We start from the raw sequence: 24,255 nt of genomic DNA on the forward strand, positions 1-24,255 counted from the left end.
GTGGAGAGGTAGAGGCAGGAATATCAGGAGTTCAAGGCCAGCCTTGGCTACGCAGTGAGTTTGAAACTTGCCTAGCCTACATGAGATTTTGTCTTAAGACAAAAACGATATTCTAGAGAGTGAGTTGCTGGAACAATCTTTTCTCAACAGATCTTGGTAGCAGCAGAAGTGGGGTAGAGAGTAAGACAATAAACAAAGCCAGCATTCAGCCAAAGGTGAGTGAGGGCTTTGTGATAGACAGGGGTTACTATGATTCCAGTAAATCCAGTGATGGAAGTGGACTGATACATGGGAATCCTGGAGGAGACAATGCTATAAACGGATATTGACCCATGGTGGCAGGAAGGTGTTTGGAGCACATGGGAATGAGCCTTCCTATTAAGAGTGGTGGCGGCGGGCATGGATATTGCTAAGCCCTGAGATACGGGCTGAGTGTTTTCAGGGTGCGGTGATGAGCATAGAGAACAGATGAGCTACTTCCTCTAGAGAAGGCTGGAGAGAAGCAGAATCATTAGGGACACACCACGTGCCTGGCCATGTGTTAATCACTTGAGTAATGACAGCATTTGGCCCTGCTCTGAGGGTCCCTGGAACCTTTCTGAGCACCCATCTGTGCCGCCAGACCTTGAAGGGTTGACTGTTTCTCTCTGCTCTGTTGGCTAAGCCATGCTCACACAGGGATAATGAAGGTCTCATTTGCCTGCGACAATATGGTGCCTCTCTGCATAATTTACATGTTTTCTTCAAGGCTCAGACACTAAGTAATGAGGGAACAAACTCTGGTGCAGGTCTTGCGCCTGGGACATGGGAACCTACACTCTGCGCCTTTCTGCCTTGACGGCATCTCCCTGGGCGACGCTGCTCTAGCCTGGCCTTGGCAGAAACCTCATAAAGGGAGGACTTGGACTCCTCATGGGAACTGGAGGCATCTACTTGCAAGTTCTGTGCCACCGTCACCTCCTGACATTCAGCTGTAGTCAGTAGAGTTATAAATACTCCCCTAAGAATGGATTCGGTTTCCGATTGGTAAGAACATTAACTATCGCTTATTGAGTACTTAGTTGTGACAGCCAGATTCACGGGAACTATTTTGTTTTTTAATTCTACACAACAGTCAGTGAAGCAGGTTCTCTCTCAAGTGAATGTTTGGGGAAACCAGTTCTCCGTGCATTCAGCTTCCGAGGGAGCTGGTGTTCCCATCCCGGTTTCTCGGCTCTAGAACCTGCCGTCTTAGCCACAGCCTAGTCATGGACTTAGCTGTCCTTCCCTGTGTCATACGGACTCATCATCTCCATATACTAATGGTGTCTTGGAGTTTGTACATTTGTTTACTTAAATATTTTTCACTGAATACCAACTCTGCACTGGACCTTGTGGAAGAGGATGTGGGGGAGCCGAAGATCATTAGAATGAATTATGGGAGAAGTCTCAGAGCCTGAAATGGGGAAAGCACTAACTTTAAAGGGCATTTGCTAGCCGTCCTTCATAGTTTGGACATCCTTCCATGTGTAGTAGGGGGTCCCTGGGGATTTTAAAACATTGACAGAGCAGACAAATATTTCCCACCTACCTCCCATGTTTCAGATATTCAGAGGGTGACGATACAGGGAACAGGATGAGACAGCCAGGAGTCTGCAGAATTCAAGGACTGTTGGAGGATGACAAGCTTGTGCCCTCTGTGGATCACAGGAGAGTTACAACCTGGATCTCTCATCATGAGACCTGATCAGCTATGGAGAGCGGCAGAGGGAGGTCTACAATGAACCAGGCGCTGGGTGAAAGCGTGACTTTAGTTAGAGATGTTCTAGCGAAGAAGATGTGAGCGTAACTATGTCCATGCCCTCCTGCCACCCTCTCCTTGGACTTAGTACCAGGCATTCCGATGGCATCTTGTTGGCGTTGGGAAATGTGTTCTGGGATTTCAATCACGCTCCTTGCCTTCTGCTGTTGAACCAGCCTGGAGTCCCGTGGGCCTGGAAGGCAGGTATGCGCTGAGAGCTCATGCTGCGTAGTTTGATTTTAGTCCCTGAGACTTAAACATGAGCCAAAGTCAGACAAAATCATTGCCACTTGGGATGGGAAGTCAGCAGAGCTGCCTCTGTTTTCTAAGCCTTAGAATTCAAGATCCGGGATCCTTTCAGACCTTCCCAGTCTCTTGGTTTTGCCTCCGTCAGCTCCCAAACGAGTTCATTGCTCTTTATAAATTATAATCACCTTTGCCCTAAATAAAGAGCAGCTGTCATTCCAGGCCACTTCTGCCTCCATGGTTCCAACCTCAAGAACTCCTGATGGTTTAGCCCCAGGTTATTAATACGGAGTGGGGATTAAGTGGCTAAGGAGCAAAACTGCAGTGAGGTGTCAGGTTGCTGGAGGGAAGGGGACACTGCCGGCACAGCCCGGGGAGTAGCCGGAGAGTAAAAGGTGACACATAATCTCTGTAGACCCCGCTGTGGCAAGGGCAAGGCTGAGCCGTGGAGAAAGTTCTATCTTCGATTTTGAAAAGAGTCAACCGCCAGCTCAGCAGGGACACCGCGAGCCTGCTTGCTTCCCTGGGCACAGCAATGGCAGCGGGCTGATATTCTCTTAGGAAAACACGTCTGTATTCCAAGGCTACTTATTTATTTATTTAGGGACGTTCCGTAGTTATTTACTTAGAGATGGGTGTTGCACGAGGCGGGTTTTGCTGACTTGGAATTTGCTATGCAGACCAGGCTGACCTTGACTAAGAAGCAGTAATTCTCTTGCCTCTGCTCCTTGAGTGCTGGAATTATGAACGTAGGCCATCACACCTGGCTAGTGGTCAATTTCGGTTGTCAACTATAAGATAGCATGTTCAGAGGAGGAGACAATGGTCTGAAAGATGAGAGACTTGGTTCAAGTCTCTGCTACTGACTCAAAACAAACAGCTTGGCTTCTGGGCTTCCTGACCCTGCCTCCGCCCATTTCAAAAGGACCAGATGATCTCTCTTCTCTGGCTACTGCCACCCAGATTCCCTTCCCTGTGATGCCCAAGAAGGTGAAGACACAATTCCACCAGGTTCCCACTTTATGTAGAATGATGTGTGTGTGTGTGTGGGGGGGGGCTGTGCTCCTTTCGGGTCAGCTGGTAGGCTGACAACAGCGTCTTTATTTGCTTAAGATAAGAGGGGTAAAGAAAATAATAATAAAAGTACCCAGCCCTTACTACTCAAGCCTTGGGACCTTTTCAAGACAAGGTCTCACGAAACCCAGGCTCACCGGGTAGTTGAGGATAACTTCAATTTCTGATCCTCCAGCCTCCACCTCCCAAGTGCTGAGATTACAGATGTGTGTCACCGTGCCCAGTTTTTTGTGGCTCTGGGCGGGTAGAAACCAGCGTGTTGTGGACAAGCATTTTGTCAACTGAGCTGTATTCCCAGGCACAGCATGGGCCTTTTCACTGAGCCTTCAATGTCTGGTACATTACCCACCCTTTTTAATCCTATTGGTAGAAGGATTTTGGTTTTTGTGAGTTTTTTTTTTTGAGGGGGGGTTGGTTTTTTGGTCTTCTTCTTCTTCTTCTTTTTTTTTTTTTTAATGCTTTCAACTGCTGCTTTCAGTCTTCAGTCCTAAAGGGCTTCACGGAAGCCAACCAAGCATGTAACACTTCAAAGAACTGGAGGCCATTGAACACTCCTAATCCCCTCTTTGGGCACAGCATCTGCCTTTGCACTCTGCTCTGAGATTCTGCAGTGAGCAGTAGTAGAAAGATCGAGGACTTCGGAGCAGTGCTGTGGGACCCTGGGCCAGGGCCCATCTCCCAGGGCTTCTGGCTTTCTGTTTGTAAAGAGAAAGTGGCAGTGAGTGACTGGGGACTGACGGACATCTAACAGCACAGAAGGGCACGGTCAGCAGGTGTGGGGTCCCTCCTCTTCTTTCAGCTGAGTCTCACCATCTCCTCTACCCCAGTTGATGTCAACATGGGGACCTCTTCCTTCCTTCTATCATGCTTGGTGGTGAGGTGACCTAATTCTGGCTAATGAGAGGGACAAGAGAGGGTATCTGGAGGTTTTGAAGAATGTTTCCTCCTTCTTAGTAAGAGAATATATATATATTTGCTCAATTGCTCCTCTACATACTGTGATACTGTGCTTTCTGGGACAGTCTTCCTGTTCTCATGCTCAATCCCAACTTCCCTCTGGACTTGGGGCCTCGGAGTCGGCCATCCCAACCATAAAGCACTCCCTCTAATCCTTAAGCAGCTGACATTCGGCCATTTCGATCTTAACAAGCCCCACCGTTGTTCTTTGGCCCCCAGTTCCCAGGGGTGCCGAGTATTATAGGAGAACTATAAAACGATACCCAGTGGCTGTATTCTAAGTCCCTGTTTCCTTCCCTTCCGGGGGCCTCAGCAGCTGCTAAAGTCAATCTGGAACACACGCTATTTCCTCCTCCATGGACTTATTTGTGATGTTGCTGCCAGGGTAGATGCTCCCTCCCCCTCCCTCCCCTAGTGCAGTCTTTCCGGGTCAATCCCAAGCATCACCCTCATGTCAAGGGGCAAATGCTACCTCCTGCGAGCTTCTGCAACATCACATCTCCTTTCAAACCCCACCTCCTGATAGATTTTGTTTTTTTATAGAATTTGATTTATATAGATATGCTTTCTTAAATACGAGAGCCACACAAACACGCATTGGGAAAGAAACAAAGGAGAGAGCCAGGATGCTAAGCTTAAATTAGTCAGACTCCAGCTTGAAGATGGGTTCTGTTCAGCAGCTCCGGGAAACAGGAAACATTATTCAACTTGGTGCAACAATTTTTATGAAGATGGAACTAGTAATTGCTACTTAAGATAGTTGAGAAGATTAGACTATGATTATATAAAGACATATAGACTCCCAGGCACATAACGACTCTAAATATTACTTTCTTTACACCATCTATCTTTCTGCTGTCCAAATTTACCTCACCGTGTGTATGTGCGCGGGTGGGGGTGTCTTAGTTAGGGTTTCTATTGCTGTGGAGAGACACCATGACCACGGCAACTCTTATAAAGGAAAACACTTAATTGTGCTGGCTTGTGCAGAGGTTTAGTCTGTTATAGTCATGACAAGAAACAAGGCAGCATGCAGGCAGACATGGTGCTCAGAGGGAGATGGGAGTTCTTAAGTCTTGGCTCACAGGCAACAGGAAGTGGTCTCTCTCACTGCATCTGGCTTGAGCATATACACTTCATGCATGTTGGAGGAAGTATGTCACGTACTCCAGCAAGGTCACACCTTTTAATAGTGCCTCTCCCTTTGGGGCCATTTTTTTCAGCTCACCACAGGGGGTGTGATGTGTACATTGCTAAGTGTGTATTTATGGATGTGGGGTGCATGTGCATTTGTTGAGCCTGTCAAGTATTTTTCTTTGCTCCCCACCTTTCCTTTTTGATACAAGGTCTCTCACTGAACTTGACGCTTATTGGCTGAGCTAATCTGGCTGGCCAGTGACCTTTAGAGATCTGCATGTCCCTACCTCCAGTACTGGGGTTACAGGCATGTGCTGTCACTCCTGCTTTCTCCTTAGGTTCTGTGGATCTGAACTCAGATCCTCATGTTTACCCAGCAGGCAGTTTGCTGACTGAGCCATCGACCCAGCTCTCCACAAACCTTTTCTCCACGATGTGCAGCCTGTTCCCTCCTGTTTGAAACATTCTCCATTCAGGGGAGGACAGAAGCTGGCAAAACTTAGGGAACACAAGAGCTTTCAATGTTCTCATTAAGCTCTTCTGAGGTTATCCAAGCAGCAGAAGCTTGCTGGGCAGGGAGAGCAGACTCTACGGTGCCGCCTCCTGCAAGCCATAGAAGGGACTCCAATATCTGGGGTGGTCTTTGGAGAATGCAGCTGCCCTGCCTGTCAGTCATCCATGGTTCATTTTCCATCCACACTCGCGTAAGTGGCTGCAATAGACCCCTTGCTTCTTCAGACGGGTCTTGGATACAATTGCTTCTTTGGTCCACCGGTTGCTCTCTCTCTTGCTGAAGTGAGTGGGCACATCTGTGCACCTTCTCAGAAAAACAATAATGGAACACGCAGCTATCAGGGAATCTGTAATAGTGTACATCTAAATCCCTTCTGGCAACATTCAAGGGCAAATCAAGTTCTACCTCCTTTGCCCATCAGACTGAAATAGAGACGCGACCTGGGTATTTGGTGCACATTTTCTGCTGCATGGTGCCATACACTGGGAAATGATGACTAAGAAATAGGCCTTTTCTCTCGAAATCATGGGGTACTTCACAAGTAGCAAGTGCTTCTGTACGGCAGATTGCTCTACTCGGGTGCTTATGCCCTCCTCCCCGCGGACAAAACTCCTTTTTGCTGTACCCTTAAGTGGTCCTCAAACTTCCTTAGGCATAATGACAGATAGGCAAGTCCTGAGTCTCATCCTTAGAGATTCTGCTTGGCTGGTTGAACTGAGTAGTTTTTGTCGACTCCATGCCAACCAGAGTCATCATGGAAGAGGGAACTCCAGTTGAGAAATTGCTTCTATCAGATTGACCCATAGACAAGTCGGTGTGACATTTTCTTGACTAATTATTGATGTGTGAGGGCCCAGCCCACTCTGGATGGTACCACACCAGGCTAGTGACCCTGGATTGTGTAAGAAGGTAAGCTGAGCAAGCCATGGTGAGCAAGGGATCAGCAACATTTCTCCATTGGTCACTTCCTTTAGCTCCTGCCCAGAATTTTCTCGATGATGAACTCGTGATGTGGAAGTGTACATTAAAATGAATGCTTTCTTCCCTGAGGTGCTTTTGGTTGGTGTTTCTGTCACAGCAACAAAGAAGCTAGCTAGAACACGGGGCCTGGATGTGCTCAGGGCTCTGCATCTCTAGTCAGGGTCCAGCAGAATCATATCACTGAGAACTGGGTGATAGGTGGTGACTAGGAAAGCAGGCAAGGTAAGTGTGCTGTGACAGAGAAGGTAGACATGGCTAAAACCAAAGGCACATTGTGTACCCATTTCCTGAGTCGAAACTGCCTCCTTGCAGAAGGAAGGTTCTTAAGACTTGAGATACTGATGAAAGTTACAAAGTCCAGCAAGCTCAGAGAGTTACAAGGACCACAAGGCCCTTCCCCAAGGTGATGAAAACAGCAGACAGTCCCAGGGAGAGGAAGCTCTTCTGTGGAACTGACTGCAAACTGTGCCGCCAGCTCCAGGGATTCTGTTGTCATGAGTCATCACTCCTGTGGGCCTGGAGTTGTCAGTGATGGAGCTGCCTTTGAGTGACCCTTGTGCCCTTGACAGCTCTCTAATGTCCTGGAAGTCAGCCCAATAGACTCATGAATTCATCTAGACTTGGGTGGAATCATTTCTTCTGTCTGTTACTGTGATGAACAAAAGATTTATACATGGCCCCAACAGCTTTCATTGGCTCTCAACCAATATCATACGACTAACACTAAGATGGGGGCAGGGATCCTATGCCAAAGGGCACATGGGTAATTGTGAGAGGTTGAACTGTAATGAGGAAGAACTTTGACATTGGTCTACAAGATGGATATACAAAATCTCTAGATCTCTTCTGGAGGCCTGGATGATGAGTGACTGCCTAAAAGTAAGACGTGAACCAAAGAATAGAGTTCCGTTGGTAGAGTGTTTGCCTACAGCACGTAACTCCCTGGGCTCAACCCTCAGCATCATATAAACTGGGTGTGGTGGTTCATCCCTGCCGTCTTAGCGCTTGAGAGGTAAGGCAAGAGAATAAGAAGATCGAGGGCATCCTTGCTGCATAGGGAAGTCGAGCTAGTATGGACCCTATGATAAAGAAATATATGAATAAATATGGATGGGCAGGTGCATTTGGTGACAAAGACAGGGATGAGTGACAAAAGGGTAGAACCATCAGGAGCTCCTGCAAGGCAAACAACAGAATTTCCTTTGTCAAAGGTATTTCATTGGCTTCTCATTATTTTATGGGTTGGCTGTCATTGTTGCTTTGCTTGTTTGCTAATTCTTAGTTTTCCAAGGCAGTGCCTGAATTTGTAGCCCCCACTGACCTTGCTGGCCTTGGACACGAGGCAGTCTTCTTGCTTCTGTCTCCCAGGAGTTCCCTGTTCCTTTATATAATTGCTGATGAAAATGGAAATAATCCAGAAATAGTTCTCCAAATATTTGGAGAAAATAACCGTGGGTGAGATGGGTTACTTGAAGGGAGTGGAGATTATGTAATGGCCACCAGTCATTTTATTGAAACCTTATCAGGCCAGGCAGTTCATGAAAAGAATCTCTAATTTCCCAAGCCTGCCCGCAAGGGAGGTGTTGATTGTTTTCAGAGGGGAAGCCTAAGCTTCGAAAAGGAGGAGATGTTTGCTGGGATCACACAGAGAAGAAAAACACTCGGAGGGTGAGCTCGTACTAGCAGCTCCCTTGGCGTCTGCTTGGGCACACGTGTGGAGGCTTTACCTGATAGTGTCAGGGAAAGCCCTTCCAAGACCCACCCACCCAGCCTCACCAGACACCTAGCCCAGAGAGAGAGAGAGCTTTCTGAAACAGGAGGAGACCCAGGAAGATTGCTCAGTTCTGGGGCATGCTGCCTCCCAGCTGGGGATGAGAGTTAATCTTGAAAATCAATTCAGTGCTTGCTCTTGCCACAGACACTCCCCAGGGCAGTCCATGGCTCTTCTCTTGCTGCTAAATGGCACAATAAGTGGAGAATTGAGCAAGACAAGGCCTGGCCTGTGGAGGTCGGGGGGCCATCGCGTGCTGGGCCTGGAGCCGCCGATAGAGCACTCGCTGAGGGGCTTGTCTGTGGCACATGCAGCCTCCGGGGCAGACAGGGCATGAATGGACAGGAGTAATTGTGGCCCTTCAGCCTCAGAGCAAGCACAATCAGTTCCTTCAGGCAGCGTGGCTCTCTCCCTGACAGCTTGGGCATCTGCCCCTTAGCTTTGTGGAGATATTGTTCTCTGTGGGCTGATTTCTGAACTGTGGTCTTGTCTTTTTGAGATCTCTCCCAGAGAAGGCAAGGTCTACATTGAACAGTGACTCAGTGGGAAGTCCAGGCCTCTTATGGGTAGTTGTGAGCCATAAGACACCTCAGGTCCATGTTTCTTAAGGCTGCAATTAGACCACACTGCTTTAAGACTAGCGGACTATGCTAGATGGTGCTAGAATCATCTCCCACATTCTGGAAAGCAGGCTGTTCTGTGACCTCCAAAGTCATGCCACTCTGTGTGAACATACACACACACATACACACACGTACAGGCACTGATCACACACACAAACCATACACAAAGATAAAATTCTTAAATAAATAAATAAACTATCTCTCTGGCCATTGGTGGGGGAAAATTTTGAGGGGCTGTTGTGTATAGTTTGCATGTGGAAAGTCTCTCGTGTTCTTTGAAAATTTGCCCTTCAGGTGGTGGCACTGTTTGGGGGAGATTGTGGACCCTTTGTGAAGTGAGGTCCAGCCATAAGTGAGTTGCTGAGTGCAGACCTTGGGACTTAGAGCCTAAACCCGCTTCTGGTCTCCTGAGACATCAGCCAACTGCCTTGTGCTCTTGCTATTATAGTCACGAGCCACCTATGTGACCCAAAAGTCACCATTATTGTGACTTTCCTAACACGATGGATCATATTCCCTCAGACATAAGCCCAAAGCGGGCACTCTTCCTTTGAGCTGGTTTTGACAGGTATTCCACTGTGGTGTGAGAAAGGCAGCTAACACAGAGGCTGAGGGTGGAAGCCATTCGGTCATTGTGCGGCTGCCTGCAGTTACCTTGGCAAGCAATTTCAGTGCTGTAGAGAAGAGGTCAGAAATGGCTGTATTTTGTGGGTGGAGCTGGCAGACTGTGAAGAGGGTGTGGGAAAGCAAGAACTCCAAGATGGCACGTGTTTTGGAAATGACCTCACAGCCATCTGTTGAGGACTGACCTAGACAATGGATGGATAGCACTTAGCTCGGTGCCAGAAACTTCATGAAGGATCAGTACGCTCATGTTGTTTTATTCCTGGGACTGGCTCTCTCTGCAAGGAGCTTTAGGTGAAAGTTCTCTGGGCCGCAGTCTCCTCAGGCACGCACTCCGGCAAGCCAGAGAATCTTTCAACCATTCGATAAACACTGATTAGACATCTACAGGAAGCCAGGCTCTATCCTGAGTGCCTGAGGCAATGGGGAAAAGAGCATCTGCCCTTCTAGAACTTACTGTAGAGGGCAGGCAGATGCTGGCGAACAGAAAGTCCTGGGGAGGGTCAGGAGAGCGCTGATGGCAAGAGAACCTCATGGACGTTTGTGTCCAGGGAAAGAAGTCTTCCTACATGAGGCGAGTTGTAAGTGGAAGTCACAAGATGACAGGGGATTTGGAAGATGAAGGATGAGGGTGCCTGTGGCGGAGTGGGTGGGGATGGGGGTGGGGGAAGGAGCCCGCGTGGATGAGGGAGATGAGGGAATGGAATGACTGCATTGCTGGAGGCGTGAAAGAACTTAAGTTTTCCAGGGCCAAAATTCCCAAGGGCAGAACTGCCCAAACATCTTATCTCATGCTTGGGAGACCGTGAAAAGAGAGGGCGCCAGGGCTCGTCAAAGGCAGGTGGGTGTGTTCTAAGAAACTGAGGGTTTTGTTTGTCTTCTTGGAAAGGTTTGCAACCAAGAATATATGTTTTGTGATCTTGGGATGGGGATCTAGCTAAATGCTAACTCATTTGCTAAGATGGCAATGTGTGGAAGGATGGTGGTGGTGTATTTTGCTTTGCCATTCTGGGAATCAAAGCCAGTGAGCCGTATCCTCAGCTTTTGGCGATTTGTGTTTGTTTTGACTTTGTATTTTTTGAGATAATGTCTCCTGTAGAGGAGGCTGGCTTTAAGTTCCCTATATAGCTAAAGATGACAGATTATTCTTCTGCCTCCATTTCCCGAAAGCTGGGATGGCAGGTTGAACCGAGATACCTAGTCAGCCTCCCCAGTCTCTTCTCATTGCTTTTGAGACTGGATCTTGTTTTACAGTCCAGGCAGGCTTTGATTTGAAATCCTCCTATCTCAACCTTTTGAGTGCTGGGATTCCAGGTCCACACCATCATCCTGGGCTCCCCTGTTTCTCAAACATCAGGCTGCACACATCAGTACTGGGAGCAACTTGAAAGCACGTGCCCTTTCAGGACCCTCTTTAGTTCTAGATTACAACTCTCTTTCTACCAGCTCCTGGTCGGCAGTCAGAGTCAGCTGCCATGCAAAGGTGATAATGTGTCATAGTCTGCTCAAAGCTCTCCACTGGATCTCACTAAAAACCAAGGAGACTCCATCACTCTGTCTTCCGAAGGGCAGACGATTCTGAATTGCACTCCAAGATCTCATGCTGGTTCCTTGTGGAGAACAGCACAGGGGACATCTTGAATATTCTACGCATGCTCTTTACCACTGAGTTCTGCCCCCAGCCCCAAGAAATGGCCGCCAGAAAGTCATTGCTATATTTGCTGCAGAATTACTTTAGAAGCTAGCGCAGTGCTCAGCACCAGTTTGCTCTCGAGTCCGTGCAGGGCTGGGTATGTTCTTCCAGACGGTTAGAAATAAGTAATTCAACACACTTACCATTCTGTTGTGGCTGCTGGGACATCAAGAGATGAATGCAAAATCCATTAGAGTTGTATCATATTGCACACACACAGTAGATCCCTCCTCCCTTAATTTTGTGTTTCTTCCCCAATGCGTTTATCAAATGTACATGGAGAACCCACGATGAAGGACCATAGTCATCCTGCTGTTACTGCGCTGGCGGCAAACACTCAGACGCCAAACCGCCGAGTACTTCACCAAGCTGAGCTGTAGGAAAGTGTCCTTTTTCAGGCTTTGGTTCTGGAAGGACAGTGACTGTTCCTAGCCTGAGTCAGTTCCTGCACAAGTTCTCGCAACAGAATGCCATCCACGGGATGCAAGACATTAGCTCTCCTCTGGTCATCACCATAGAGGTCACTAGAAGTCCTGCCCCAGAGAGAAAAACTGAAGCCGGGACGGTGTCAGCAAATGGCCCGGTGCTACAGATCCCGGTGACAGAGGCCCGTGTGCCTGTCTTTTGGTGACAAGCCCTGCGCTCTTTCTGGATGTTTTTGTCCCACATAAGTGAGTCTGAATGGGTGGCACCAGCCTGTACCGTGACCTGATAAAACATTGTTTCCTTCCAATTGTGGATTTTTATCAGATCCCCTTCTGTGTGTCCTGAGCCAACCAGTCCCGCAAACGCATTTGGCTAGTCTGCAACACTATATTCAAATTTAGGCCTCAGGATTGCACCTGCTGCCTTTATCCCAGCCCTCCTCCTCTTGGCCCTTTCCTTTCGCCAACTTCTCATCCTAACTCTGTTACAGGCTTCACATCAAATCCCTGCAGAGAAGCCTGTTTCCGGAAGCCCTGGGAACCCTCCTGACCTGGAAGAATGATGAGCAGCTCGCTACTGTCCTGACTGGAGCCCAGGATCATTCTGGGAGGGAGCTCTCACCTGCTGGATTCTCCAATTGAAAGGTCCCCCCCCCTTTTTAGGATTAGTGTTTGTGATTTTCCTTTGCGTTCACCCATGCTTCACCAGCAGCTTAGGGCGCCTCATGCTTAGAGACATTTCCATGAAGCACAAGGAGAAATATTAGAAGAAAATATTTTTGGCATCAATTTAGGGAAGCAGAGACCCACTTTAGTGGGGGAAATATCCCCAGACGTGCCCCCACCCCACATCTAGAGAGCTCCCTCTGCCCGGGTGCACCGCCCTTTCTGTTCCAGTTTTGCCATCCATGTCTCCATTTCCGAAATTACGTTCCCATTATGGGCTATTTATATAGGATATACTAGGGGAGTCCGTAATGCTCGCCCATAAGGCAAGCACCCTCTAGTTTCCGACTGCTCTCCAGTCTCTAAAGCTGCCACCTGTTTCTTGGCTGTGAGCCGATTTGCCAGCCGCTGTTAATAGATGGTGCTTCTCTGTGCTCTCAGACCCGTGGGCACTTCCTCCGACAGTGCTGATCCATCTTCAGGAAGGTCACAGTTTCTCATCTGCTCTGACACACCAAGAAACCATGACAGAACTGACTCTCTCCCTTTCTCTCTCCTCCTTCCCTCCATCCCCACATCTGTGGGTGCGGGTGATCATATGTGCACAGGTGTGTGTGTGCACACTGAGAGGTCAGAGAACAACCTCCGGTGTCGTTCCTCCTCAAGTGCCGTGTACTTTGTTTTATGAGGCAGGGTCTCTCACCAGAACCCAGGGTTAGCTCATGAGGCCAGGCTGACTGACTGGCAAGTCCCACTGATCTCCCTCTCCAGCCCTGGGTTTACAAGTGCGCACTACCACACCCGACTTTTTCACCTGGGTACTAAAGACCAAATTCAGGTCCTTTGCTTCACGGGGAGCTCTTACTGACTGAGCTACCTTCTCATACACACATACTCACTCACACACACACACACACACACACACACACGCTCACACTCATCCAAATACGGTCTCTCACACACACATTCTCACAAAGACTCACTCATACATACATATACACTCATACACACACACACACACACACACACACACACACACACACACACACACACACGTACTCCCCCCCCCCAAGCTTACATAGCTCATCTGAACCTTAATACTCTCTACTTTGGTCCATTCCCACAGGCTCTCCTCACATAAATAAGTAAGAATACAGTCTATGCCCACTCCCTCCATTCTTAAGAAAGAATGCTGTCTACCCTGACAGCCTCCATTCCTGTCTAAGTAGTCTCTGGTTTCCTGGGTCCATGCTGGCTTTCTTCTTGCAAGAAATGTCCTCAGGCAGGTGGTGCACACTTGCAATCCTGGCGTTCAGAAGCTTGAGATGGGAGGACCTCCTCAAGTTCCAGGGTAGCCAGGGTTACCTGTTGAGACCTGTCTCAAAACAAACAAACCAAACCCAACAAACTGGGATGAAAACTGAATGTCCTTGAACAATCTTGCTTCTACTGCTTCTCTGAACATTTGGACCGGGTTGCCGCTCTTCCTCTTTGTTCTTGGCCTTGCAGTGGAACTCAGCGCCTCCTCAGCCCTCTCTCTCTCAACCATCGTACCACTATATTTTGTAGAGACTCTTTCTCAAGTTACACCATCATTGTCCCTTGGGACTCTGTCCATTCACCTCCTTCCAGGGCAGCAGAAGTGTGGTGTGAGGCATGGCAAGGATCTGGGGCAGGCACTCGGGCTCAGGTGTTTCCACCTTGGAATTGCTAATCAAGGCAAACTTCTGGAAAAGCCTCCCATTCCACAGTGAAAAGAAAAATAAAAAGGGCAACAGGAAACCGAAGACCAGGAGCTTGGAGGCTTCAGTGTGAAATGGCTTACCTGGATTTGAGCTCTTCAGTTTTCATTTTGAAAAATAGAGCTTTCATTTTTACATAGTTGTGAAAATATGCACAATATCTAGCTGCAAGAAATAATGCATAAATGAAAGACATAAGGCCTTCCATTTCTCCCACTGGGAAAATATGGAAAGCCCATAACATATCTCTATCATGTTCTTTAGGATGTTTAGAGTCATCTAGGCAAGATAGGGTATTTCCACAGGATCTTTCCTGCTGCCCTGTGGCACGCACGCGTGCACAGGCGTACACACACATACACACACCTTTCCTCCTCTCACTCCTAGCAGTCCCCCCTCCCCCGTTCTCCATTTCTATATGTCACTTCAAGACTTATATAACTGGAGTCAAACAACAGGTAGCTTTTGAAGTTGGCTTTCCCCTCAGTATGATTCTCTGCAGACTGATCACACTGCAGCAAGTGCCAGTGGATCCTGCCTTTCATGTCTCTGTTAAACTCCAAAATTCCAATGAGCCACAGCTTTTGAACCATCCACCCATTCGAGGACGTGAAAGTTGTTTCTAATCTTCGGTTACTGTAATTGTGCCATCTTTGCTTTAGGATTTCTATTGAGGTGATAAAACACCATTGACCCAAAGCATCTTGGGTAGGGAAAGGTTCATTTAGCTCATTTGGCTCAATGGTAGACCATCATGACGGAAAGTCAAGGCAGAAACTCAAAGCAGGAACTGAAGCAGAGACCATGGAAGAATTCCGCTTATTGGATTGCTCTCTCCTCGTGGCTTGCTCAGTCTGCTTTCTCCTAGAACCCAGTATCGGGCAGGGGTGGCACCCTCCAGAGTGAGCTGGGCCCTCCCCTCCCACCTCAATCATTAATCAAGAAAATTTCCTGCAGGCTTTCTTGATTCGCACATAGGCTAATCTGGTGGGAATAATTTTTCAATTGAGGTGGACTCTTCTCTCAAAATACTCTAGCTTTGTGTCAAGTTGACAAAAAACTAACCAGGACAAGTAACAGGTAGATCTCTGCACCAGTGCAGGGCTAAGTGCCTAGGAGTGCATACGGTTTCAGAGTCATATGGTGTTTTATGTTTCCATTTTTCTCTAAGCGCCAACGTTATTGGGAGTGGCTTGCCAACTTACATTTCCACCAACAATATGTCCTTCTCGCCTCCGTGCTAGCATTTGGTCCTGTCTGCTTTTCACCGTTGCTGTCCTGGTAGGTGTGTGGTGGCTCCTCGCTGCAGCTTTAATTTGTGTTTCTCTAACAGCTAATGATGGTGAGCGCTCGTCATGTGCATATTTTCCATCTGGGAACCCACTGCGCTGAAATGTCTTTCTATGTTTCTTGCCAATTTTATAATTGGATCGGTTGTTTTGCTGTTTTTACAGTTGGGTTTTGAATATTCTAGGTAGCCATTCTTTGTCAAGCGTGTGATCTCACGCAACTTCCTTCTTCCCTCCGCTGTGTCTTAGTTTTCTGTCCTCAGGATCTGTTACAGAGTTAGAGCTCTCAAGTCTTTACCAAAAGTTCAGCTCACCCAACATTCCTTCCGTAGGGTGCATGCTGAGTTTCACGCTCCCTGAAGTGCGCTTAACCCCAGATGCAAAGACTTTCTCCCATTTCCCCCCTTGTGATTGATTTTGTTTTAACTGCAGCATAATGTATGAATCTTAAGTTTTCGGTCCATGAATATCCCACAGCTTTACCAACGTTTATCGAAGAACCTAGCTGGACATGGTGACACACTTAATATCATTAGGGTCAAAGGGACGTCAGGCAGGCAGGTACCTATCAAATGAGATGTCTGAGTCATGCCTGCTGATACTTCAATTCCTATTGGAGAACCGCAAATAACCTACCCATCCAATCTTCTGCATCTCTAAAATCTTCAGATTCCATAAAGGCAAATCCCAGAGGAGTTCTCCCAATCCAGACAGTTCTCTTAAGGACCCATTGTAACTGCAAGTCCTTTCTAACTCTCCTTTCCCAACACCAGTTCCAAGGTTACCAAGATTGGGGAATATTATTTTAAGGGTTGTTGCTTTTGTTTATGCTGCATTTGGTTAATTCTATGAAGCTGTGATTTCTTGCCTGTCTAAAACACCTGATGGTCTAATAAAGAGCAGAACAGTCAATAGCAAGGCAGGAGCAAGGATAGGCAGGGCTGGCAGGCAGAGAGGATAAACAGAAGGAGAAATGAGGAAGAAAAGGAGCAAAAGAACAAGGAGAGAAGGACAGCAGGGCCCAGCCACCCAGCTATGAAGCAAACCATGGAGAAAGAAGTAAAGAAAGGTATACAGAAATAGAGAAAGATAAAAGGTAGTTGGAATAATTTAAGTTAAGGAAAGCCGGCAAGAAACAAGCCAGGATAAGGCCAGGCATTCATAACGAAGAATAAGCCTCCGTGTGTGATTTATCTGGGAACTGGGTGGTGGAACCCCCTAAGAAGCCAAAAGAGGAAAACATCTCACAACAAAATCCACTTGATTTCTCTTCCGTATGGCCTCCTAATGTGACTAGCCCACATACTCAGCTCCCACTCAGTGCCCTCAGCTCAAGTGGCACGGAAGTTGGTACCACCCTCACTCACCAACCTTCTCCGAGGCGGTACTCACATTTTACCTTTTAAATCATGAATCAGGGCTGGATTTTGTAAAACGCTTTCCTGTTCCATAAACTTTCTTTAACCTTTTCAAGTGATCCACTGTACTGAATGAACAAATACTGAGCAAGCCTTACATTTCCTGGAATAAATCTACGTGCTCTTTGCACATAATTCTTTCCACATATTAAATTCTATATATTTCTATATCATTCTACATATTCATCTATGAATTCGTGTTGCCATTATTTTGTGGAGAACTTAGTCAGCTGTATGCAGAAGGACTGTTGTTCTTTTTTTTTCTTCTTCATGTATTTCTTTTTTTTTTATTGAGAAAAAGAAAAACAAAGTTTCCGCCTCCTCCCAGCCTCCTATTTCCCTCCCCCTCCTCCCACCCTTCTTCCCCTCCCCCTACTCCTCTCCCCCTCCCTTTCCAGTCCAAAGAGCTGTCAGGGTTCCCTGCCCTGTGGAAAGTCCAAGGTCCTCCCCACTCCGTCCATGTCTAGGAAGGTGAACATCCAAACTGGCTAGGCTCCCACAAAGCCAGAACATGAAGTAGGATCAAAACCCCATGCCATTGTCCTTGGCTTCTCATTAGCCCTCATTGTTCGCCATGTTCAGAGAGTCCAGTTTTAACCCATGCTTTTTCAGTCACAGTCCAGCTGGCCTTGGTGAGCTCCCAGTAGATCAGCCCCACTGTCTCAGTGGTTGGGTGCACCCCTCGTGGCCCTGACTTTCTTGCTCATGTTCTCCCTCCTTCTGCTCCTCATTGGGACCTTGGGAGCTCAGTCTGGTGCTCCAGTGTGGGTCTCTGTCTCTATCTCCATCCATCACCAGATGAAGGCTCTATGGTGATATGCAAGATATTCGTCAATATTGCTATAGGATAGGGTCATTTCAGGTTGTTCTTTTTTATACGCTTTGTCTGGTTTGGGTATCCGGGCAGAACTTTGTGCCCTGGTTGGAGGGCTCTCTTCACCAGTTTTCTGGAAGAGATAACATAAGATTGACGCTGGGTTTCTTTATACACTTGTTGGAATTTTCCAGCAAACTATCTCAATCAGAAAATTTCCTTTTGCAGAGAGTTTAAGATTATGACTTCAATGTCTTTTATAGTTATAAGATGGTACAAAGTACTTCATGGTGGACAGTCTGGAAAGGTACGTGGCCCACACAGTCAATGTATTCACAAGTCGCATCATATATATGCAGGTATCTGCAACACCCCACATTGTCATTTCAGTTATTGTGATGTTTAGTCCTGGTATGGACAATCCGTCTTTTTTTACCATCAATGTAGTCAGAGGTTTGTTAATTTTATTATTTTTTTCATGGGAGCCTCTATGGTACATTGCTTCTTCATGACTTTTTTGGTTTTAATTGTTTGGTTCTTATTTTATCAAATTCCTTTCTTCTGTTTTTTTTTGTAAATAATTTGTTTTATTTTTTTAATTATGTGAATGGGGGATGCTGTGCACATAAGTCCTCGTGCCCAGAGAGATTAAAAGCATTGGATTCCCTGGAGCTGGAGTTATAGGCTGCTTTGAGCTGCCTGACATGGTGTGGGGAGAGGAACTCAGGTCCAGGAAGAGCAGGATGTACTTTTTGCTGAACCATCTCTTCAGCTCCTGTTTTGGTTTGATTTTCCTCCTTGCTTTCCCTTGAGGGGAAAACAGCTGAGTAAGCCACCTTGCCATCCATCATCCCCTTTGCTAGTGTGAGCAGGCAGCGGTGCAAAGCTCCCTCTCACAGTGGCCGTTGTGTCAAAGATTTTGAAATATTGCATTTTTATTTTCATTCCCGTCTTCGAATTTAAGTGTTTTCTTTTTAGACTTTTTATTCAGCCTATGAATAACTTAGAAATATTTCTTTAATTTCATGTGTTTGGGGATTTTTTTACCATTGTCTTTCAGTTATTAATTTGTAGTTTGATTCCATTGTGGTCACAGTTCATAACATTTCAATCATTCTAAATTTGGTCATTTTATAACCCAGGATGTGGTCTATTTTGAAGTATATATTTTGTATGGGCCTTTGGAAATATTGTACACTGCTTTTTAGTAGATTCTGTTGGTTAATGGTGTATGTGTAACATGTGAGTGGGTGTTGATTATGAGGTTGGTTTTTTTTTTTTTTGGTTGTTAGTCTTTAACCTAACTACCTTTTCTAATTGCTCTATTGTTGGATTAAGGCCTTTGGAGTTTCAAATATAATTGTGCCTTGATGTGTCCATTTTAATTATTTCATTTGTTTATTTGTTTTCTCTGTGTAGCCCTGGGTGTCCTGGAACTCACTCTGTAGAACTGGCTGACCTTGAATTTGCAAAGATCTGCCAGCCTCTGCCTCCCAAGTGCTGGGATTAAAGTCATGTACCACCACGGTCTGGCTGTAGTTCACATATTTTAAAGTTTGTGTTCTCCCTTCCCCGCTCCCCACTTCTCCTCTTTAGTCTTTATTTCCTTTTCTTTTGTTTTTATTTATAAATTTAGGGTTGTGGTCTTGTCGGCAAATCGACTATTTTACCATAATATATATAGTGTCCCAATTCTGTCTCTGCAAGTTTCCTTTGTCCCCAAATCTACTTTAATATTAATACATCAACTCCTGATTTCTTCATTAATATTTCTCTCCTTTTGCTTTCAACTTGCCTGTTATAACCAAGGTGAGTTTCTTTGAAGCAGCATATAATTGGGTCATGGTATTTAATCAAGCCTAACCATTCCTGCATTTTAATTGCTAAACTTCGATCATTTGCAGTTGGTGTAACTGTTGAGATGGTAAAGATGCCTGTGGATTTTATTTCCTGGTTTTAGTTCTCTGACTAGAACTGATACATGTGTGAGCTCACAGAGGTGGTGACAGCAGGCATAGGACCTGCATAGGCTACAACCAGACAGAATCTCCACACTGCAAAGAGGAAGTGGACACAAAACCCCACCAGTAACCAATACGCTATTTGTAATTGGTACCTCATGGGAAAGGACAAATCAGTTTTCTCCAATGGAGTGCCACTGGGTCTATCAACCACACCCAGGACAATCCCAGGCCTAGGAGAAATTAGCCAGCGGGCTAACACAGAGTGAGCATTTTTTGTGTGTGTGTGTGTATGCGTTTTGTTTTGTTTGTCTTATTGGTTGTAACTGGAGGGTTTTTTCCCACTGGTTATTTACCAGTTCCTGAATAACCACTCTGAGGCTTAATATTAATTATAAACTATTTGACCTATTTGCTCAGGCTTATTATTAACTAGCTCTTACAGCATAAATTAACCCATCTCTATTGTACATCGTACCCAGGAGGCTCGTGGTTTCTTACCTCATATCTTGCTTCCCTGGCTGCTGCTGGTGTCTCCCTCATGCTACCCCTTTTCTCTCTGGTTCTCTGATTGGATTTCATGTCTGGCTCCACTCTGCCTGGCTATTGACCAAATCAGCTTCTTTATTTACCAATGGTAATAAAAATATATTCACATCATATACAGAGACGTCCCACAGCAATTGTTTTATGAAATTTCTTTTCTTTGAGAGCAGGGTGGTAAGAGAAGATGAAGTTGGATGATTATAGAAGTGGAAAGAATATGGGAGGAGTTGGGAGAGGGAAAAGACATGATCAAAATATGCTTTGTGCAAACTTTTAAATAAAAATAATTTTTAAAAAGTTTTTTTTCTATATTTTTTGTTGTTTCTCTTTAAGTTCCTTGAGCTGCTATTTGATCTCAATTGAAAATCTATAATACTTGGAGTGAAAGTCTCTGCATCGCTGGTGTGTGGGCCTGGAGGTGGTGTGTGATCTGGAGGTGACCAGCCTTTCTCTGTGGGGTTGTATGGAGCACAGTGCTGACTGTCTGCAATTTCTCGCAGACCTCCCCTTTCCTGGTTCTTTGTCTAGACATCTGACTTTAGCTGCTCCTTCCGTGTGTATCTGGGTTGACAGTTTCTTTAGCTCCAGATCTGGGATATGTGAAGCAAAAGGAAACCTCAGGGACATACCGTATGCCATTCATGGGGGTCTAGAAGTTCTTCACTATACTGTTTTCATCTCTTCCAGATTTTTTTGTTTGTTTGTTTGACATAGACATTCTAGAGTTTTTCAATGGTAACTATTGGGAAGAATTTAGGGTCATTAGTCCGCTCGATCTTTCTCAATACAGATGTTCCTTCTCAGTAAGCCTTTTATTAAAGTAGTGTATTAAAAACCTAGAATTAAGAATATAGGGAAAGGACTGCCCCAGTGGCATCTAGGGAAATTAACCTGGAGGTCTCCCCTCTTTTTTGCTTGCCTCTTCATTTCAGGGCTCCCACAGAGTTTTTAAATCATTCCAGCCTTTTCGGTGCACAAATTGCGTTAGAACCTCTCTGTACACCCCTAGAGGAGAGAGGTAGGCAAGGAACAAAGGTGCCCTGGCTGGCCTGGATTCTTCTCTCTCCACTAGATGCCAAGCTCTCACCCTCCATGAGGTCTTATTTTCCTATACCTCAATGCCCAATTCTGTACCCATCATAGAGGGGTTCATTGTGTGGGCTGAATGGATACATGAACTTAAATGCATTTACAGGCTCTGGGAGATTCTGTTTATGCCTAAGATAAATCCATATGTGTTGTCTTTGCAAGGGTTAGTAAAATCTACATGGTTGGGCCATTCTGTTGAATGAACTAATGATGGGACCATTCCACCAAATGTGCTGATTACCCATTCTCTGGCATTGAGTAAAAAATATTCAGGCACCTCTTCAGAGTGTGATTTTGGGAATGATCCGACTATAGTTTTGATCTTCAAAGGGCCCTCTGTGCCCATTGTGGTGGTGGCACATGCAGGAAATATTGTTAAGGGGGATCATTTAGAGGAAGAGTTAAGAAGAGCGACTTAGATCACTGAGCTGTACCTCTGAATGGATTTTGGGCTCCTATCCACTTTCTCTTGTTGGTCATCTATCAGGAAAAGTGTTCAGCTCTACCACACCCCTCCAGCTAGCACCATCTGGCACCCTGACCAGAGGCCCCAAAGGAACATGCACAGGAACCTCCAAGCCTGTGAGCCAAAATATATCATCTCTTTTTATACATTGATTACTCCAGGCATTTCACTTCAGTGGTGGAAAGCTGGCTAGCATCCTCTCCAGCATTTTATCTGTGCTTTCATGAAAATACAGGGAGGTTTTTCTCATTTTCAAGGGTCTCAGACCTAGAGTTGGGTTATAAATTATATACTGGGTAGTTCTTAGTACTAAGCATGTTCTTTTCTTTTAAATTTTTTTCAGGCCACAATCATTAATATTTTGGCCAAGAAAATGAGTCTCTAGTTCCAGCTCCTGGGTGAAAAGAAAAATCTGTGATGGAAAAGTTTGGATTTGGATCTCAGTAGTTGAGCACCGACTGCTGTCCAAGAGGTCCTGAGTTCATTCCCAGCACCTACATGGCAACTCACAATCATCTTTAACTGTGTTCCATGGAATCTGATGCCTTTCTGGTATGGAGACAAAACATCCATACACATAAAATGAATGAATAACTAAGATAAATAAATAAATTTTAAAAAGAAATATTTGGATTAAAAAATATCTTGAAAAACTGTATCATTATACAGATTTAATTTTTTTTCTTAAAAAAATTCTCTCCCTTTGATCAAAAAGAAACTTGTCCTGGCAAGACAGAAGCATATCTGAGGATTCCCATTTACCCCAGCTTTAGTAAGAGCCAGTTAACGGTTCAGTTCTTGACAAATTATTGTCGTAAGGCTTTTCTATTGCATATAAAATGAGAGTGCCCAAGAAATAAGCACATCAGAAAATCAGTATGGTGTGGAGGAGGGACCTAGAGTACACCGTGGGTGACTCTATGCTCAGACTAGGGTAAGAAAGAACCGAAGAGCATGGATGTATGGGACACTGTAAGCAATGCTCTTGGTTTTTCCTTAGAGTGAGCCTGTGTGAGGAGAGTAAAGATGCTGGTTCCAAAGCTGACTGCAAAACCACTTCCCACTCTACCTCCATTTCCTGCCAACACTTCTTATCCTGGGCATCTGCAGTCCTTCCTCTTAAGTGTGGGTGGGCTTGCAAACATAGTAGAAGTTAGCTTGGCGATTTTCAAGAGTGGGTTACAGAAGACAATATGGCTTCTCTCTGGCTTTCTTCAGAGGGATGTGCTTAGACCTCAGCCATCATGGTATGAGAACTTTCAAGAAAGCACGCGGAGAATTCCTTGGTAGGTGTCCTAGCCAGGGTGCGGGCTGACACCCATCAGACTTACCTGAACAAGACCTTCAAGTATTCCAGCTCTTGGTGATGGAGTCACCCATAACTTTTGACATCTAGTTAAGGGCAAAGAAATTATAGGTGCACAATTCAGTGTTAGTGTGCTCTTTCCAAATCTTCAGAATCCATGAACAGATAGTAATGGTCTTCATGCTGCAAGGGTTAGATGGTTTCTTCAAAGTAACAATACCGAAACATCCTCTAATGTAGAATTGATTTTCTCTATATAAACACCAATTAGAATGGGTTTTCCTAATCACTTCTAGTCATGTGAACAACAGCATTGTTTTTTTTTTTCTCACCTAGCAAGAAGCCACAGGCAGGAGGTTCTGGTGTTCATAGCAGCTCAGTGATGTTACACTCTTCACCCATCTGTTTTTGGGTCCTCTTCTTGAGGTGGCTTCACAGTTCTGTGTCTTAGGTGTTCTCAGGAACCATCCAGAAGCCTGAAAAGAGACAGGGACTTATCTGTTGTTAGTAGGGCTGGAGGTCTGAGATGGTAGACTGTTCATGATCAGAGGTCCATAGCTAACCCACAAGCATTTTAGGCCTGCCGCCCAAAAGGTCTACTCTCAATTATTAATTCAACTAGAAAAACAGAACAAAACAAAATGACGTCCCTGCCCCCACATTCCCTAGAAAGTCTAATGTCAGGAACTGCAGCAAATGGATGCTCTTTGATCAGCCTTTCACACAGCCTTCAACTGGTAATTTTTTTTCTTGCATTGCTGGGGTTTGAACCCAGGACTTTGTACATGTAAGACAAGTTCTCTACCACAGAGCTACTGCCCTTCCCCACCGCAGCCAATTGTTTTTGAGATTTTCTGTCAGCCTCTGGGATTGTAAAACATTTAAAATGTGAAAGTGGGGGCTGGAGGGATGGCTTGGCTGTTAAGAACACTTGCTGCCCTTCCTGACGACCCAGGTTTGCTTCCCAGAGCTCACATGGCAGGCAGCTCACAAACTCGGGGATCTGATGCTCTCTTCTGGCCTCTGCAGGTGGCAAGCATGCATGTAGTGCCCATACTATATACACTACATACAAACAAAACACTTCACACCTCTGATGGAGGAAGGTCATTGGTTAAAAAAATAAAGAAACT

At 45.8% G+C, this 24,255-nt stretch overlaps 1 long non-coding RNA gene across 1 annotated transcript; it reads left to right on the forward strand.

The window, feature by feature from the left end:
• The first annotated feature begins 1,648 nt into the window (after positions 1 to 1,648).
• On the forward strand, positions 1,649 to 22,382 carry LOC142847335 (uncharacterized). Its single transcript, XR_012910146.1, has 3 exons — positions 1,649 to 1,984; positions 12,317 to 12,470; positions 22,160 to 22,382. It is a non-coding gene; the product is annotated as an uncharacterized LOC142847335 (long non-coding RNA).
• The last annotated feature ends 1,873 nt before the right edge of the window (positions 22,383 to 24,255 follow it).

This window comes from Microtus pennsylvanicus, chromosome 3 (assembly GCF_037038515.1).
Source record: "Microtus pennsylvanicus isolate mMicPen1 chromosome 3, mMicPen1.hap1, whole genome shotgun sequence".
Classification (NCBI taxonomy): Eukaryota; Metazoa; Chordata; class Mammalia; order Rodentia; family Cricetidae; genus Microtus; species Microtus pennsylvanicus.